At 40.9% G+C, this 17,075-nt stretch overlaps 1 protein-coding gene and 1 pseudogene across 4 annotated transcripts in view; one reads left to right on the top strand and one right to left on the bottom strand.

Moving 5' to 3' along the window:
• The window catches only part of Jph1 (junctophilin 1), a 96,557-nt gene that overhangs the window by 60,781 nt on the left and 18,701 nt on the right, over positions 1-17,075 (bottom strand). The window lies entirely within an intron of this gene.
• LOC116885528 lies at positions 12,457-13,815 on the top strand (annotated as a pseudogene).

Raw genomic sequence — 17,075 nt, forward strand, 5'->3', positions numbered from 1 at the left:
TTGGTTCTCCTTACTTGTCTATCTACCAGCCTAGAATCTTCCACCAAGTTTTCCCAAAATATGATTAGGGAAGATGTGTGAATATTTTATTTAAACCAGAACACCCAGGCACCATCTCTTAACCTCAGAATATCTTTTATACTCTCAGAATGTTTAAATATTTCTTTGTATCCTGGGGACAGAAATTGTAAGAATATTGTGACTGCTGGGAGTTCACTGTGGGAAAACATTTTCAATTAAGAAATTTGAAATGTATATATTTGATATAAACATTTTAGAGAAGACGTTTTAGTGAACAGTACCTTCATCTTTAGACAATAGATGCAATGCTCACTACAGTGCTGTTTGGGCTAGAGAAATATTAGGGAACTTATGGGTCATTGACAGAAAACTTCAGTGAACATGGTTTGTGTTGGTTTTTAGTATTTGACAGTCAAGATCGATGGGCCTCGAGTACATATAGTAAGATGGATAAATCTGAAAACATTATAGAGAATATACCAGTATGTATGTATATATGCATGAACATAGAAAAAGTTACCAATATATTTTTTAATATTACAATCAAAATGGGCTGGATAGCATGGCGCTAAATATTTTTACAAATTAAACGATGCAGAGAATACCACTATTGTCTTCAGCATACACATATCAAGGAAGAATAACAGACATACTTTTCTTCATGGAGGGCTTACAGAGTGGAAAGGACAGCTCTAAACTAATGGCCGCATTTAGAGGTCAGAAGCCAAGGACTGTGAAACTTTACCCTTCCATAGGGAAGGTTAAGAAAAACAAAAGTGGTGGCACATACCTTTAATTCCAGCACTCAGGAGGCAGGGGCAGGTGGTTCTCTATGAGTTTGAGACAAGCCTGGTCTACAGAGTGAGGTCCTTGACAGCCAAGGCTGCCCAGAGAAACATGTCTCAAAAAAAAAAAAAAAAGAAAGAAAGAGAAAAAAGAAACAGAAAGAAGAGAAACAGAGAGAGAAAGCCTGAGAGGGCAAAAACATATGTGTGCAGATAACGGAAGATGGACATAAGTTCCAAGGGTGCCTCAGAGCTTTGGCCCACAAATCCATTTTTACTGTCAGTTTTATCCTCCCAAGCCCTAGCTGGAAGCTCAGGTTGTAGCTCCAATGATGTTGCCATGAAAATGGCAACAGAACTGAGACCTTAGATTTTATCTTACACAAACTGCTCTACTTCCTTTTTATAAACACAGATGGGCAGCAGAGAGATGGAGAAAATGAAGAACAGTAAGCTAAGGACTGGCTGGGATTTACCATTTGTGTTTTTGTCCTCTTTGTCCCTGGCCTCCAGTGACTCCAATGGGTGGTAGTGATTGTAAATTTTCTTCCCTTGAACCTCTACTTTTAGAGCTGTCCCATCTCTTAACCTCAAGTCAAAAGGGGAGCACAGTCGGCAGTAGGGAAAGGTGGCGTTAGGGAGGACTTCAGGAACCAAGGCTGGTGAATGAACTCCTAAATAAACCTGAGCCAGCACTAAAAATAAGCGTGCTTACACGTATAACCCATTTTTGAAACACTAAACTGAACTCTTTTCCCAAGACTTAGATGTCGTTCTTATTCAACTTTATATAAAATACAGATGCAACAACTCTCAGTGCTGGGGCCATTAAGTTTTGATGTGACAAACACACATCTGTTAAGATATGAATAGAGAGCGAAGACAGTGGACAGGCCCAGTGTATCAGCTGCTCGCCCAGATTCCCGTCAAATGCTGATAAGGCTTGCTGGGGCATTGCCTTATTTAGTCAGACTTCTGTACCCGATACCGAAGCACAGTGACAACTGCGCATGCTATTACAAGTTCCCCTCCTTTCAGCCATCTGCTGACACACCAGTTAGAAAAAGCTTCTTCACGGTCCAAGCAGTGTGCTGGCTCTCTGACTGCAACTTTCCCACAAGTAACGATACTGAGAGGACACAGCAACCTGGATAGGCTGCTTGGCAGTGGGATCCCCATGATGAGCAGTAATACCAGTAATAGGCTAGTTTGTAAGGCTCTCCCCACTCCCATCGCTGAACAAATTAGCATGCTGAATGCTTTCCTTTCGGTTCTAGTTCTGGGGATGGCCATGGAGTGTACAACCAAACTATACTCCCAGACCCCGGTGAGTCAGTTTTAATTGTTTATAGACTTGTGAAGTCATTTATCTATTAATGTTAGATGAATTGCAATAGATACCGTTAAACGGCAACAAAGGAAGAGTACAGGCAGTGTTTGTTTACCCTGGGCTACCATTCTTTATCAGTAGTTTTGAAATATAAAAAGCTTTTAAAAAACCCCAAAGAGCCACATACATTTCATACCAAAATTTCACAGGAACACCTGACTGCAACTGATGTGAAAGTGTTCATGGTTTCTTTCTAATCTACTTAGTAAGCTTGTAAATTTCCATAGAGAATTAGTCAATGTGTTTGATTTCTTGGCAGGACTTAGCCCCGAATCATCAGGGAACAGCACAAATCCATGCTATATTTTCCACATTGCTTTTCAAAGGGCCAGTTAGTGTGGAATGTAAAACATGCCGTTACTCAGCAGGTTTTTTTTTTTTCTTTAAGCTAAAGATCTATTTGTTTCTTTATGTCCCAGTAGTGAGAATTTGATCTAGGATCTTTCAACTGCTAGGTGGGCAAGCACAGTACCACTGAGCTATCTTCCAGCTCTTTTTTTTTTTTTTAAACTGATCCTTTTCCTTTTGAATTTATTTAAAATGTTCACACAAGTATACAGTGTACTGGTTACCTGTTTTTTTACACAGACTCCCTATGGAGTCCAGATGGGCCGAGGGATTTCCATACTTCTGTCCTAGCTTAAGATAACACTCTCCCAAGAAAGCTCTAGGAAGTAACTGTGGAAGTGCAGTATGCTGGTATTTGTATAAAAGGGGATAAATCTGTATGTAGGTACAAATACCAAGAAAAACGTATAAGATTACCAACATTTGCTGCCTTTGGGAAGAGCACACGGTCAGCCAGAGTCAGGAACAGGGAGGACACGAATATTACTCATCTTCAGAAAATAAAGGACATTTAAAAGTCCCACCCCTTCCACTCATACGGCAAGCGCCCAACCTACTTATAGTGTACCATGCCAGCAGGCATTTATAGGGAACACTGCATTTTCACAGCTGCAGATGAACCAAACTCCAGTTTCTGTTTCCTTTAAGCCTGTGTGTTTCCAGAGCCCCTCTCTCCCCCTTTACAGCACAGTTTAATTTCTTCAGTGACACTCTCCTGTCCCTAACCTCTCTGGGGCCACTTCAGCTCTGGCTGTAACTTCACCGTGGCCCATCCATCAGATACATGTTCCTTGGTTTGTTCCATCATTTTTGAAGTAGGGATAAGTAGCCTGACTTTAAGATTTCACTTGTTATAGTTTTTCTTACACTGACAGTTTATTATATGCTGTGTGTATATATATGGCCTTCTGTAATAAGCCTTCCCAAATATTGACAGTTTCTACACTGAATCAAACATAAAATATTACCACTTCCCACAGAAGCTTCAAAATAGAATAAAATGGAAAAATAATCACTATGGGCTTTTGAAGACTCAAATGCCAGCTGTTATTACAAATGTACATGCAAAAGATAGGGCCAGGTAGGCAGGGAGATGCTCTGAGCCCACAGTACTATGTGCTCACACATGTGCTTTCAGTGGAGGAAATCCAGTTATATTTGGGAACATATGACCATGTGAACGGGCCTAGTTAAGTTACTATGAGTTAGACATTGCATTTGTTCCCTGGAATATTAAAGAAAATAGCCATCTAACTATTATCAAGAGTCTAATGAACCTAAACTAAGAGATAAAATCTTTCAGAAGTCTTGGGCTATTCCTTTTGGAAATAACCAAAATGATTTTTGAAGAGGTCACCTCCTTGCATCAGTATGCACATGCAATTTAACAATTAGTTAATAATTTAATTATAACGTCATGCATATGCAATTACGCAATTTTTGCTTCAGTTAACAAATTTGTTTTTGTTACAGTTTTTCTTACACTGACAGTTTATTATATGCTGTGTGTGTATATGGTCTTCTGTCATAAGTCTTCTCAAATAGTGACAATTAACGAATCTCTAAGCAAGTACGTTTGTTTAAGGCAAAAAGTAGAGACTTTTGAAGCAGGATGAAATTCCACATGGTGTGGTGAAATTTCCCTCTGACTATTAAGTTACTTCTAGTCTACTGTTTTGGTTTTATATATATATATATATATATATATATATATATATATATATATATATATATATATATAAACAAACTAAAAGACCAAACAACCACCACCACCACCACCACAACAACAACAACAAAAAAATCCTTGAATTTAAACAATCACTCACAAGTCAGAAACAAGGTAGATTTTATCCTAGAAATTAATCCCACCTAAGAGTTGCACATTAAACCCCAACTTTGTAAAAACAAAAGAAATACAACACTTCAATATAGCTTGCAATACAAGTATGTAGTTAGTTTAGCTGATAGGATTTTTTTAAGCCAGGAAATTTTTAGAAACAACTAAAAATCATTGTTTTTATTCTACATGTATGAAAACAACACCTAGAGAATTTCTCCCACTGGCCGAGCTGTTGGGGGATGTCTAAGTATTAAAAGAGTTGGTAGGACTTACCTAGAGAACAATGCTGAATTCATGAATCGAAAGTCCAGTCCAAATACTATTGTGTGTTACACCAGTTCATAAAAGCCCAAGACCCCATCCTGTTACTCTAATGTTTCCACGAGTCAACACTGCTGAGTTTTCATGGGCTCCCTGTGAGACCAATCATACTCTACCTCCTTGGGTCTCTGAGCCTCCTGCTGCCTCCTGCAGAATTTCATGTGCACCAGCATTCATGCCCATCTCTTGAACAACAGAACACGTGTAAGCCAGCACTCCATATCCCTATTGTATAAGCCCAGTCAGTCCATGACTTTGGGATAAAGTCACAGTAGAACTGGCCATCTAGAGAAAAGTGGACGGAAAGCAGGCTATAAATGTGGGCAGGAGAGGCAGATTGGGAGGAGCTGAGGAAAAGTAAGAGGAGCACATGAACAGCCAAGACACTTCGTATAAGGTGAAGCCAAAAGGAGGCTCCTCATTTGGATAATGTCTCAGGGTAGGTGAACCTGGGGACCATCATTGGAGACCACCAAGTAAGTAAGGGGTAGGAAATTGGAGCTTTTATTATTTGTGTGCTCTTGGATGTGCTGTATGTCCAAGTATGTGTGTGTGCATGTGCAGGTACATGGAGACCAGAGGTCAGGTCTCTACTTCATTACTCTCCCTCTCTACATCACTTCAAAAGACAGAGTATCTTACTGAACTTGCTGTTTACTGTTTCATCTACATTGGCCAGTTAGCAAGCCCCAGACATCTGTCTGTCTCAGGCCTCAGTCTCTCCCTAGAAACACTGTGGTTACAGGTGGGGGTCACAGGTAGGTGCTGGGGATCTGAATTCAGATCCTCCAGGACTGCATGTTAAGTCTATTTATCTACTGAGACATTGCCCCAGCTCAACTTAAATAATCTGAAGACCAGTCTTAGGTGATGGGAAGGATGTTCTGTTCGAATATTTCAGGGGGAAAATGTAAATTAATGTTTTAATTGTATAGAGATAGAATGTTTAAAAGTGACAAACTTTTGTGGATGGAACAAAAAGCTTCATGTAAGAGTTTACATGGGCTCTGAGCAAACATTGATTCATCCATACCATATGTAGAGTGGAAACTGACAGGTTCCAGTAACATGTCATGGTTCGGACCCCTTAATAACAGACTTGCCCTAAAAGAAAAGAAGAATTTCTTTCTGCTGAACATTCATGTCCGAGAAAATGGAATAAACCATTGGTCTGATTTTATTTATTCACTTTTGCAAGATTAAAAAAATACTTTGGTGGTTTAATCGAGTTCTAGCAGCAACTAAGGTGTCTCCCTGAAAGTATGGTCCTCACAGCTTCCTGTGGTACCTCAGAAGTGGGAATGTGTCAAGGTAGCTTCCTGGAACCCCTCTGGACTGTCTTATACCAAACACCTGCTGTGTGTCTTTTCTATTCAGAGTAAGGTCTCCTCCATGTGTGCCCCCAAATATTCCTCGGGCTCAAAATCTGACTTTTACCTTTTTTTCCCAGGAGATCTTCTCCATTTTCTTCCCCCACCCTGAACTCCAAGGACACATTGCTCACTTAAACTTTGGCACTTAAAGCATTCTGAAAGCCACAGAATTCTACCCTGCCCAATACTTCTCCCACTTGTAACACAGAAATGTATACCATTTTAGTTTGGCATGATTAGTGCTCATATGAAGCCCATGAAAACTCAGCAGTGTTTACTCATGGAAACAGGATGGGGTCTTCTTGGACTTCTATGAACTGGTGTAGCACAACAATAAAGGGCTCACGCACCACTGACCTGTACCTCCTGATTATTGAGTGAATATTTCCACTGTCATTTTGTGAATTGCAAACTTCTCCAATTCTAATGAACTAATTTTGGTTATTGGTTACAAAGCCCAATTTGGAAAAAAGCTATTTTAATAATGTTAAGATGGATACTTTGTGTTTTTTTTAAATAGTATAAAGAGAATTTCTTCACAATTTAAAGTTTACTTATTTCTTCTGAGCAGGTTGACTAATAATAATGAGGAGGAATACAGGCATGCAGATGTGTAAGTAGGCGAAGCCCAATTGAGTCCTGCTGAGCCAGGCAAGAGCTGTGACAAAGACACGGGTGTGTTTCATTCAAAGCTGTTTAAACACCCATAGCAGATGGCTAGCAATGGTAAATCAGGCTGGCTCAAGTTTTAAAAAAGAAACCTGAATCACAAAAAAAAATCTGTCTCCACAATTTTTACACACCCTGGAGCAGCCTTCAGTGACTTCCAAACAGAAGTGTGGCCACGTTAGACAGCAGGCTGGGGCTTTAGTTCATACTTGCATGCAGTGGACTAGGAGAAAATAATTTACCCCAAACAGGATTGGGGTGAGAATATCATCAGTTTTCATTTTGAGAGGCCCATGAGTGCTCATAAAATTCCATTAGCCTCATAACTGAATATACATCTTACCCAAAACACCATAGAAGCCTTGTATAAAGTCTTGGAGGCATCACCATATTCCAAGACATGGCCATCATTGGAGCAAACCTAACACAAAATATCTTGCTGTGTCCAGGTCTGGCATAAGAGCTCCCACAGAGAAAGCACACTCCCAGTAGCTCACACATGTCAACTTCTGCTCAAAGGTCACAGTGCAAGCATCTGAAGTTGTTCTAGCACCCGGGTCTTCCCTTCCTCACTTCTACATATTACAGAAAGAATTTAAAAAATCCCCTAAATCTTTCTGGAGGTTGTCACGCTGAAGATAAATCACCCTTTTACCTTTCTCAATCTCTTGGTGACAAAGCACAAGTTAACATCTTCCCTAATTTCAGCATCCATAAATAACCTAGAGTTGACTATCCATTCTCCAGGATCAGAGTGATAAGAAGGGGCAGGGACTTTATTAGAGATGAGACTGTGGAACAGTGCCAGAACGTGAGGCATTTCAGAAAAGGCCAAGATAGTTGGGACCCCACAGCTGGATATCTTGGGGACTTTCACTGAAGCTCAAGGGAAAGACTAGTACTCCTTGCAACATAGGGACTAGAAACTGGGAGATTCTGATCCTCAGCTTGGATAAGAGGGTGAGGGAGCCACTGAAGCCCACAACAAATTAGCAGAAACAGCGTGATTAAGCTAGCAGGGGATACCAAGAATGAGTCCCTAAGCCCAAGGCCTCGGGACCACTCTGAGGATCAAGTTCCCCAGCTTTTGCCATTGGCTCCTGCATGCATTACTCCTGTCTCTGGCTAGCAGGCAAATGGAGAGCACACTTTCTCTGTTCTCGTTGCAGTCTCATTGCCAAAGGAGCCATGTGAACATATCCAGGTGGATGGAGAGGAGCCAAGATCAAGTTGGCCACAGGAATTGAAAGATGGCCAAAAGCAGGTCTGTATGGACCTTCCCTGATTCCCACAAGAAGAAACAAAAATGAATACCAAGAAAAAAAATCTGCCTTAACTTCCTTTCTCCCAAGAATGTCCTCTCTCCACAGAAGGGATCTCTTTGGCGATGCTCCTACACATGTTGGACATTCACATCACTCTGTTTAATGCTACACTGTCATTGTTTACATGCCCATCTCTCACCCGACTGCACATTTTCCAGAGACCAGATACTGTGTCTTTTTCTTCTGGGGGGTCCTACCAAGGCACATATTCTGTTCTTTCTTTACACAAAGAGGCATTTGGGAAATGTTGGCTGCAATTATTACAAAGTTTAACACAGTGCAAACATTTAGTGCTTACTTTCTGCTTAAGTTTATTAACTCTTCTAACCTTTGCAATACCCCAATGCATAGCTATGACTCTTCTCTCAATCTGCAGACAAAGCACGGTGAAGTCTGCAAAGGGTAATCTGTGCACCAGGCTTAGCTTCACATTACTTCCAGCCCAGAATTTGAGCCAACCACCAGACTGCAGCCTGTGGAGTGTGTATTCCTAATCAGGAACCCCACACAGAGGTGAATAACAACAAATAGCATTTTTATTTTTCAGGAAAAATAATCTCTCTATCTTCCAGAGTCTGCCAAATATAGGCTCTTTGCTTGGCAAACTCATCTGCCCCTCTCCACGTCTGGAAGAGCTTGTTTCCTCAAGTTCCTACTCAAGAATGTCTCTGGAAGTCCTTCAAGTTCCTCTTGATGGCCAGGGATCATGTGCGGGGCTCTTAGATAGACTGCCTTTTGTTCCAGCTCAGCCCTCACCCTCACAGACAATCTGTTAGCTTTTCTTCTCAATCTCTTGACTTAGAATGCAAGTCTCTGGAAGAGAGACCTTCTTATGGCATGCACACACTCAGTAACTGCTTAATACTTCAGTAAGTACTGGTGACTGCTGTTCACTGTAAGGACAGTCACATATACTTAATATCATTGAATTCTGTCAACTTCCCCAAGCTATTCTTACATGGCCACAAACTATGCAGTAAGGTGGAGTCACTCTGGCATTCTTGTCCCCAGACTCCGGACGAGGCTAGTACTTCAGGGAGATTCAGACACTCTCATACAATTTGCCTGCAGGTGAACCTTAGAACTCGTTCCTGAGGCCTGTGAATGCAGTGAGTGGTACAGTTCCGGGGTCTGAGGTCAGAATAGCTCCCTAATCTGCTCATTTCATGTCCCTCAAGAGTCACATGTACTGAATACCCAAGGAAATCAGTGTCATTGACCATTAAAGGACCCAGGGATGAGGAAACTCTACCACTAAGCTGATCACCTTTTATGTAGCAACCTCAACAAGGAGCTTAAAAGATATCGCTAAAATCTGTAATGCTGAACTGATGATCTATGAATTGTCAGAACCTCATTAAGTCTTAGCCTCATGCTGAATATTCTAAATGTCTAAAGAACAGTCACTCAAAGAATATAAATCAACCACAACCAAGTATTTGAAGGGCCCCAAATGTCCTGCCATTTGTGTTAGAATTCATGTAAGATCCCACCCTCCAAAACCCTATAGTATATATTATGTTAATAAACATGAAGTAGGCCCCTGAAGAAGCATGATGATTACTTTCTTTCCTACTTACTATAGACGTAAGTATGTTGTTCTGTTGGCAGCCCAGAGTCAGTCCATATTGAGAAGAATCCAGGTTCACTTTAGTGACTTACTAGGAGGAACCTTTCAGAATCTCTATCTGGTTTGATGGTAGATTATCACAATATTTCTTAACTCAGACTTCTAAAAGCTACCCAGAATTTACATAAACAGAATTTTATATAAAAACAATGGATGGGAGAAAAAGAAATACTGAAAAATGTCCAGAGAAAATCCTGTTCTGTACAGCTTATTTAAAATTTCAACAGGTCTTTATAATGCTTCAGAATATGGCTTGCAGGTATAGCAGTTCTCAGCACAAAGTTTCACTTAGTCTTCACAAGAAATATGCCCCCACCCAGAACTTTATTCAACTGTAATTTCCAAGTGAAAACAGAGTATACTTTACAGGTAAAGTGTTTTCTTACCCATCCACATTGTGGGATGGTTAAGCCAAATTAATATATTTAAGAAGCCCCTTTTAAACTCAGTGGATTAGAAATAAACTTCTGTATCTTTGGCTAATTCAAAATTCTCATATAGACTAAATATATAAGACATGACTTGCAGGATAACTAATATCTGGGCAGTCTGATAAAAATAGTAATATTTGGATTTACTTGTTTATGTTTTGTGAACTTTCTAAAAGACTATTGTTGGACTAGAGAATATCTTAACAATTAATATATTCCTGACAGAAACAATTAGGATGCCTGAAGACCTCTGACCTCTCCTAGAACTTGTCTGTTTCCTTGAAGAGGTGAGGCTGTTCGAGCTGGGACCTGCTAGTATCAGGGAGCTGTGAGAAAATATCTGTTAGGGTGGCTCTCAAAGCCTATATGGTTCTCTGTCTTCAGCCAGTGAGGAAGGCCAAAGAAAGCAAGCCCTCATGGGTAAGAGAAGAGATGGTGATATGGAACCCAGATAGATGCTTGGCTTTCCTGGGTTTGCAAGCTGAACCCAAGTGCAGAACTCTGACCTCATTGTTCATACCCCTAACTACACAGTTACCACATGTCAGTCAGGATGTTCTTCAGAAGTTCAACACTGGGCTGTAGGCTTAGGGGGTCTGCATTATCTAGTCAACATTTTCTTCTGCATTTAACTATAAGACAATTACTCACAGTTAAGCATGTCCTTACTCTCTGAAGATAGGCCTTTTGCACGAAGTCAGTGTTAATTTTATTCTTTCAGTCAAAAGACCAGGCAGAGGAAAGGTTTAAACTTAGAGGGTCACTATACTGATTATGCCTTACAGAGAAAGGAAATGCTAATTGGATTAATTTTTAGGTGGGATTACGTTAATAAGTGACATTCACAAGCACAAAGTATGTCCGATCTTGCCTCAGTACACAGTTTCCTGTTTCATTATGCCTCACATGCTTCTGCAGACACCTCCACATACTTTTCAAACATGTTTATTATGTCAACCTGAATTCTTGATTTTGATGTTTCATTTCTTTAGGGATCTCTCCAATGCTCAGGCCTCATAGTTCCATTGTTATAGGAGTCTCCTGGTCCCCCAGTCATGTTCCACTATGAATGTCTATGCATCATAAGACGTATTAGTTTGTGTCCTACCGTTCTGCCACCACCTAGAGTGCCACATGATCCTGATTTCTCAACTTACACCCTTAATACTTTAAATTATTACAACTGGTGCTGACTTTTCCCCTTTGGAATTTCAGGGCTTAGTTCTTTTTGCCTAGACCGATTCATGTCTGAATGTCATCTCCCCTGTCCCACAACACCTTCTGCTACCTTCTGTCCAGTGTGTAACCAACTGTACTCAGTCTCCCAAGACACTGCTTTGCTCATGTTACTAGCTTCTTCAGAGCTCGGAGATGGTTTCTGTCTGTGTACTGCATGGTGCCACTATATGCAACTAAGCCCCTCTCATCATCACTAAGCTGTGCTTAACACTGTGGCAGAGCAAAACATAGTATTGGATTACATACGCTGAAGAGGACACAGAATCAAGAAGGGTTTATTATGCTCTTTTTATTTTTTAAACATTTTTTTTTGCATGTGGGCACATATGTGGTGGTCAGAGAACAACTGTGAGAATTGGTTCTCTCCTTCTACCATGTGGGCTCTGGGAACTGAACTCAGACCATCAGGTTTTGGTAGCAAGCACCTTGAACTGAAAAGCCATCTTGCCAGCTCCCTGGAAGTGCATTCTTGTATGTACACTGTAACTATTCACTTTGCAAGTGAGAATGAAGCTCAAGCCTGAATATTACAGTAAGTCTGTATCCAGTCTTTCTAGTCTATTTTTTTATTTCAAATCAAAACATTCTTTTCTGTATACCAACAACAACATTGATTCGCAGAAGCTTTGGAAGTAGTACCACTATTTGCCAAACACTTGGGAACTTTCTATGGTACACTTCCTGGTGGTAGGATGAGAGCAGGAGGAAGGTGTGTTTAGGGGAAACCCTTGTTTCCAGTTGCTATTGGCAGTGAGAGCCACTCTGAAGCATTAACAGAGCGCCAACAGCCCTGTGAATCTAAAACCCAGAGCTGTTTCACAGCTACACTGGTAAGCTCACTGCTTTTGAGTGTGTCCCTTCTCCTTAGGTTAGGAACCATCAAGTACATTACTGCTTCCCTGAAAATGTTGCTCCCTGATCAACTTCTTTTTTTTCTTCTGAGATTGGCTCTCAACAACAGAGTGCAGGCTGTCCTTGAACTCCATGGTCCTCCTTCTGCCTCCTGAGTGCTGAGATTACAAGGCTTGTATAAGGCTCTGTCTTGATCAAATTCTTTATGACATCATGTCCAACCAGTTCTACCATGTCCAAGGTATGTTTACTATGTCAGAATCCCCAGGATTCACACCACTTTACTGGCCATTTCTTTGGGGTCAGTGTCTGTCCATCCATGTTCACCAGGATCCTGGTATGGTTACCCCTCTTTCTCTGTATATATTCTTGGAGGTCAGGAATCATGTTTCCCTCAGTATCTACATCCAGTGGCTTTATACCCATGGAAGGAGGTGCTTACCTATCAGCAGGATGTGGTAGCTACCAAGGAGTTGGAGGCCACTGTACACATAGAGGTTACCCAGACCCTGGGGGCTATCCTGGAGCCCCATAGTCAGGGGACATACTACCATATCCTGAAGGCCAAAGCTTTGAGGCCCCACTTGGTGAAGCAGGCTTTTCTAGCCATCTATAGCCGCTTGCACAGTTTTATGGTCAGGAATCAGCCTAGGGCCCAGTACCAGGTGGCTTTCATGGAGGACAGATGCCTTCTCAGTACCTTGGAGGACAAACTCTCTACTCTAGTCAGCTTGTACTCAAGGGACACTCCAACCAATTTCCAACTTTGATGTAATGAGAGCTGTAGAAACTCTCTGAGAAGCAATGAAGGAGATTAGAACAGATGAGAAATTGTGGATGGTCTAGCCATTCCAATGACTACAGGCAACAAATGAAGGCAGCTGCTGAGACCATATACAGTAGGATTTAAAGATCTCAAGTCAGAGTTGAGCGAAAATAAGGAAGAATCAACTCTTGTCTTGTTTATGCCTTTTACATACTATGCTGACTGGAGTTTACAGGGAGCAGAGACTCAGGAACATGTACTCAAAGATTTTATGCTCAAGAAATCGAGACATTTGAGACATCATTAGAAATGATCACTTAGAGTTTGGACTTTGAGAAGGACGTTAGGTCAGAAACCTCAGAACATGTTGGATGTCTCCTTGGTCCTATTAAGAAACAGAGTACAAACTGCCAGACAGTTCAGGAAAACAGCGTATCTATCAGGCTTGTGAAGAGAGATTAGGAATGGCTGAATCCCACTTTAACATGGTTCTCACACAAGAAGCTTCCCTCAACTGAAAGCCACCAGGGAGGCTTATGCCAGGATAGCTATCAAGGTTGTTAAGCAGTGTGAGCAGAGTTTTCTGGATATGTTCAAAGTGGTTTGAGGGCCATCTTATAGTATATCCTCAACCACCCTACCTTCTCTGCAGACCTCTATTATTCTCTGAAAGGGACTGGCTCCTCCCTGGTCACTACTGTTGTCACTCAAATCAAGATTGACCTTGTTCAGATAAAACAGATGTTCACCCAGATGTATGGGAAGACTCTAAGCACAATGGGTGCAAGTGACATGAGGGGGTTTCTGGGTATTGTTGGCCAGTGAGGTGAGAGGAATTTTATTTTTAAATGAATGAAGTTGTTTAGAGGGTATCCTTCTAAGCAATGAGATCTGCATGTAGGCATGTCAACAAAACCAGCTAACCAGGGTAGGTTTTTACTAAAGACTATGCCAGAGTAGTGTGCTTGGTCTGCATGTGCTATTACTGCCTTATCTAATGCTTTCTTTCTATATCCAACCAGTGTACAAGCCATATCAATGATGTAATAAGTTTGCAGTATTTGTAAAGCTTCATTCTCACTGTTTTTATTTTTATCAAGATTTCAAACTGAATAAAAATCACAGTAATCTCTAAAAATAAGTAACATAATATGGCCTGTTCCCTTTTATCCCACCAACTTTTGACTGAGCATAAATCTGAAATTAGAAAAGTGGAATGTCAAGCTGTTTTACTCTATTTCCTGAGCAATTTCTCTACAAAATGTTAAGTTTGGTTCAAAACCAAAGGAAAGGAGTTTACATTTCAGGAGAGAGTTAGACTTGGATATTTTTAGCAATCTGGTTCATATTACTAATAAAAAGAATCAGAAAGATGACTTGTTTGGTATATTTGAAAGAAGCCTGGGAAGCCTTTTGCTACCCTCACAAGGGCATTAGATCATCAGACACACATCTTAGAGTTGCTTCTGCTTCTAGCTCACAACTTACAGTCTACATCTGATTACATTGGCTTGCAAGATTTGTGGCTAACCAAAGAATATTATCTGTTTAAAAAATAGTTACAAGATGTAATCTATGAGTAAATAACAAAAGCTAAGTTCCTAGGACCAAGAAAATGAAGCCATATCCATGCTGAAGATTCCACCAGGCTGAGTGGGTGATAATTAGAACTTCATGATTGTAGACTCTAGGAAAACTGTAGATCCAGTATCAAATCATCTCAGGTATCATTAGTCTCTTTATTAGTCATTCCCTGCTCACTTCTGTGTCTGACATAACATCTTTATAACTGTTAAGTAGTTTGACAAGCACTCTAAGCAGGCCATTAGCTTCGACCAAAAGCCAAGAATGCCATCAGACAGCATCTGAGAAGAATGCCATCAGACAGCATCTGAGAAGAATGCCATCAGACAGCATCTGAGAAGAATGCCATCAGACAGCATCTGAGAAGAATGCCATCAGACAGCATCTGAGGCCTCGAGCAGCTCGGCTGCCTCCGTCTTACCTGTACTTCCCACTGGTGTATCTGGTAAATGCTGTGTGACTAATGCCCTTATAATTATTAGTTCAGGTAACTGCTTCCATCATAACAGAACACGCCATGTGAGGCAATCTGAACACATATTGTTGGGCTTTAGTCACTCACATTTGGCTCAGAATGATCTGAGGTGAGATCTGTTTTGCACTGCAATACTATTGCTCCTGGACAGGCCAGCCTTTATGAACCTAAAGAGGGATACAACTTCAAGAAAAATCACCAGCCCAATTTTCAAAATTTCATAGATGTGAAACACCTAGGTCTGATGTTATATTTCTTGGGCCTCAGTCTACATCTATTACACACTTATTTTGTGATCTTCTAATTCTCCATTTCCTAAAGATGCAGTTATTGGGGGGGGTGCGTGGGGCATGGTTAGACGAGATGATAAATGTCAAGGTTATGACACAGTCCCAGGACCAGGTAATTGATCAAGACCTATTGGGTCTTCATATGGCCAAATGGTATCAGCCAGGATACTATCTGCAGAACAAAGATCATGAGTTAGCACTTCATGAGCATAGAGGACACATTCAGTGTTGTCTGTACTGCCTCAACCGGAAACAGTACCAAAATTAACTTACAAATCAAACAGCTGACTTTGAAATCACTGAATCCAAAGAGAACCCCACTACCCCTCAAAACTCTAACAGATTTCAAATACAATTTAACTCCCTAAACTAGACTATTGATAATTTTGTAAGGCACAGGGGAAATATAGGAATGGGGGTGTTTGAACACCAGAGAACCACAGTGGCAACCAAGGCATTTGCTTCCAAGTATCACATGAAATCCTGCTATTAAGATTACAATGATCAAGCTCATTTATCTTCAGAGACATTTTTAGTGACAGGCATAGTGGCACATATTCTTAATCCAGAACTTGGGAGGCAGAAGCACATAATCTCTGTGAGATCACGGCCAGCCTGGTCTACAGAGTGAGTTCCAGGACAGCCAGGGATACATGGTAGAACCTGTCTCAAAAAACAAAAGTGAATGGGGGAGGGGCAGTTATTCAGTTTCTGTACTTAGCTATACTTCATACAGAGCATAACTACAAACTTCTAAGAGAGGATAGGCAAAGAAAGATGGTCCTGAAGTAGAGATATCATGGCCAGAGAAAGCTGAAGAGTCCACAGTCAAGTATATGTGACAAACTTGCTAAGGCTGTGTCAGTTGTCTCCTTGGATGATCCTCCATGGCCCCTGCCAGATACACAATAGTTCTGTGCACTGGACTGCGTGTTTGCTTTTAAGGATATGTTTTATTTCTTACTCATCTCTGTACCCTCAGTGTTTTGTTGGGCAGAGCTTACATTACTTAAATGTTTGTTCATGGTATTTCTGTAGCATAATACTTTTCAAGGGTGATATTTTGTTTTAGGATGTAGTCAAGAAAAAAAGTCCAATGGCACAGATCTTGCTCACTGAGTACGTCTCCTGAGCACAAATCTCAGAAAGCATAATTCCACAACTTCACACACCTAAATTACATTGTCTTGAAGAAACAGAATCCTAGTCATTTGATGTAAGAATTGTTCCACTCGTCCCTTCTAGAAAGGTATAGCTGGTAACATATGCACAAAATTCCTTTTCCTGCATGACCTATAAAAATCTTGGTTCCTTAAAGTTGGGATCTGAGCTGTGGAAGTAGTGTGTAAATTTCCCCAAGTTCTTCCCCATTAGCACTTAGAAATCTGAGAAGTCTAGTAACAAAGTTGGGCTAGGCCTTGTGGTGAATGTCTGTAATTCTAGCCAACACCTGTGCAGACACAGATGGAATGACCTTGCCTTTTATTTCTCTTAAGAATGAATGAAAAAGAAAAAGAAACCCAATATTCTGAGTAAGTACTGCTCTCATCTATCTAGGTATCCAATCAGAAACTCATACCTACTCAGCCACTTAAGGTGATCCTGGTACATCTGGGCATGGGCTTTTCTCACCACCCCTTACTGTCCTGCATAGCTCAACTGTGGGCTCTTGTCTTGGGCAGCAGTTAGCAGGTGACTGTGTCATGAATTCCTGGTTCTACTGCCTCTTGCTTAAT

This window comes from Rattus rattus, chromosome 1 (assembly GCF_011064425.1).
Source record: "Rattus rattus isolate New Zealand chromosome 1, Rrattus_CSIRO_v1, whole genome shotgun sequence".
NCBI classification, from domain to species: Eukaryota; Metazoa; Chordata; class Mammalia; order Rodentia; family Muridae; genus Rattus; species Rattus rattus.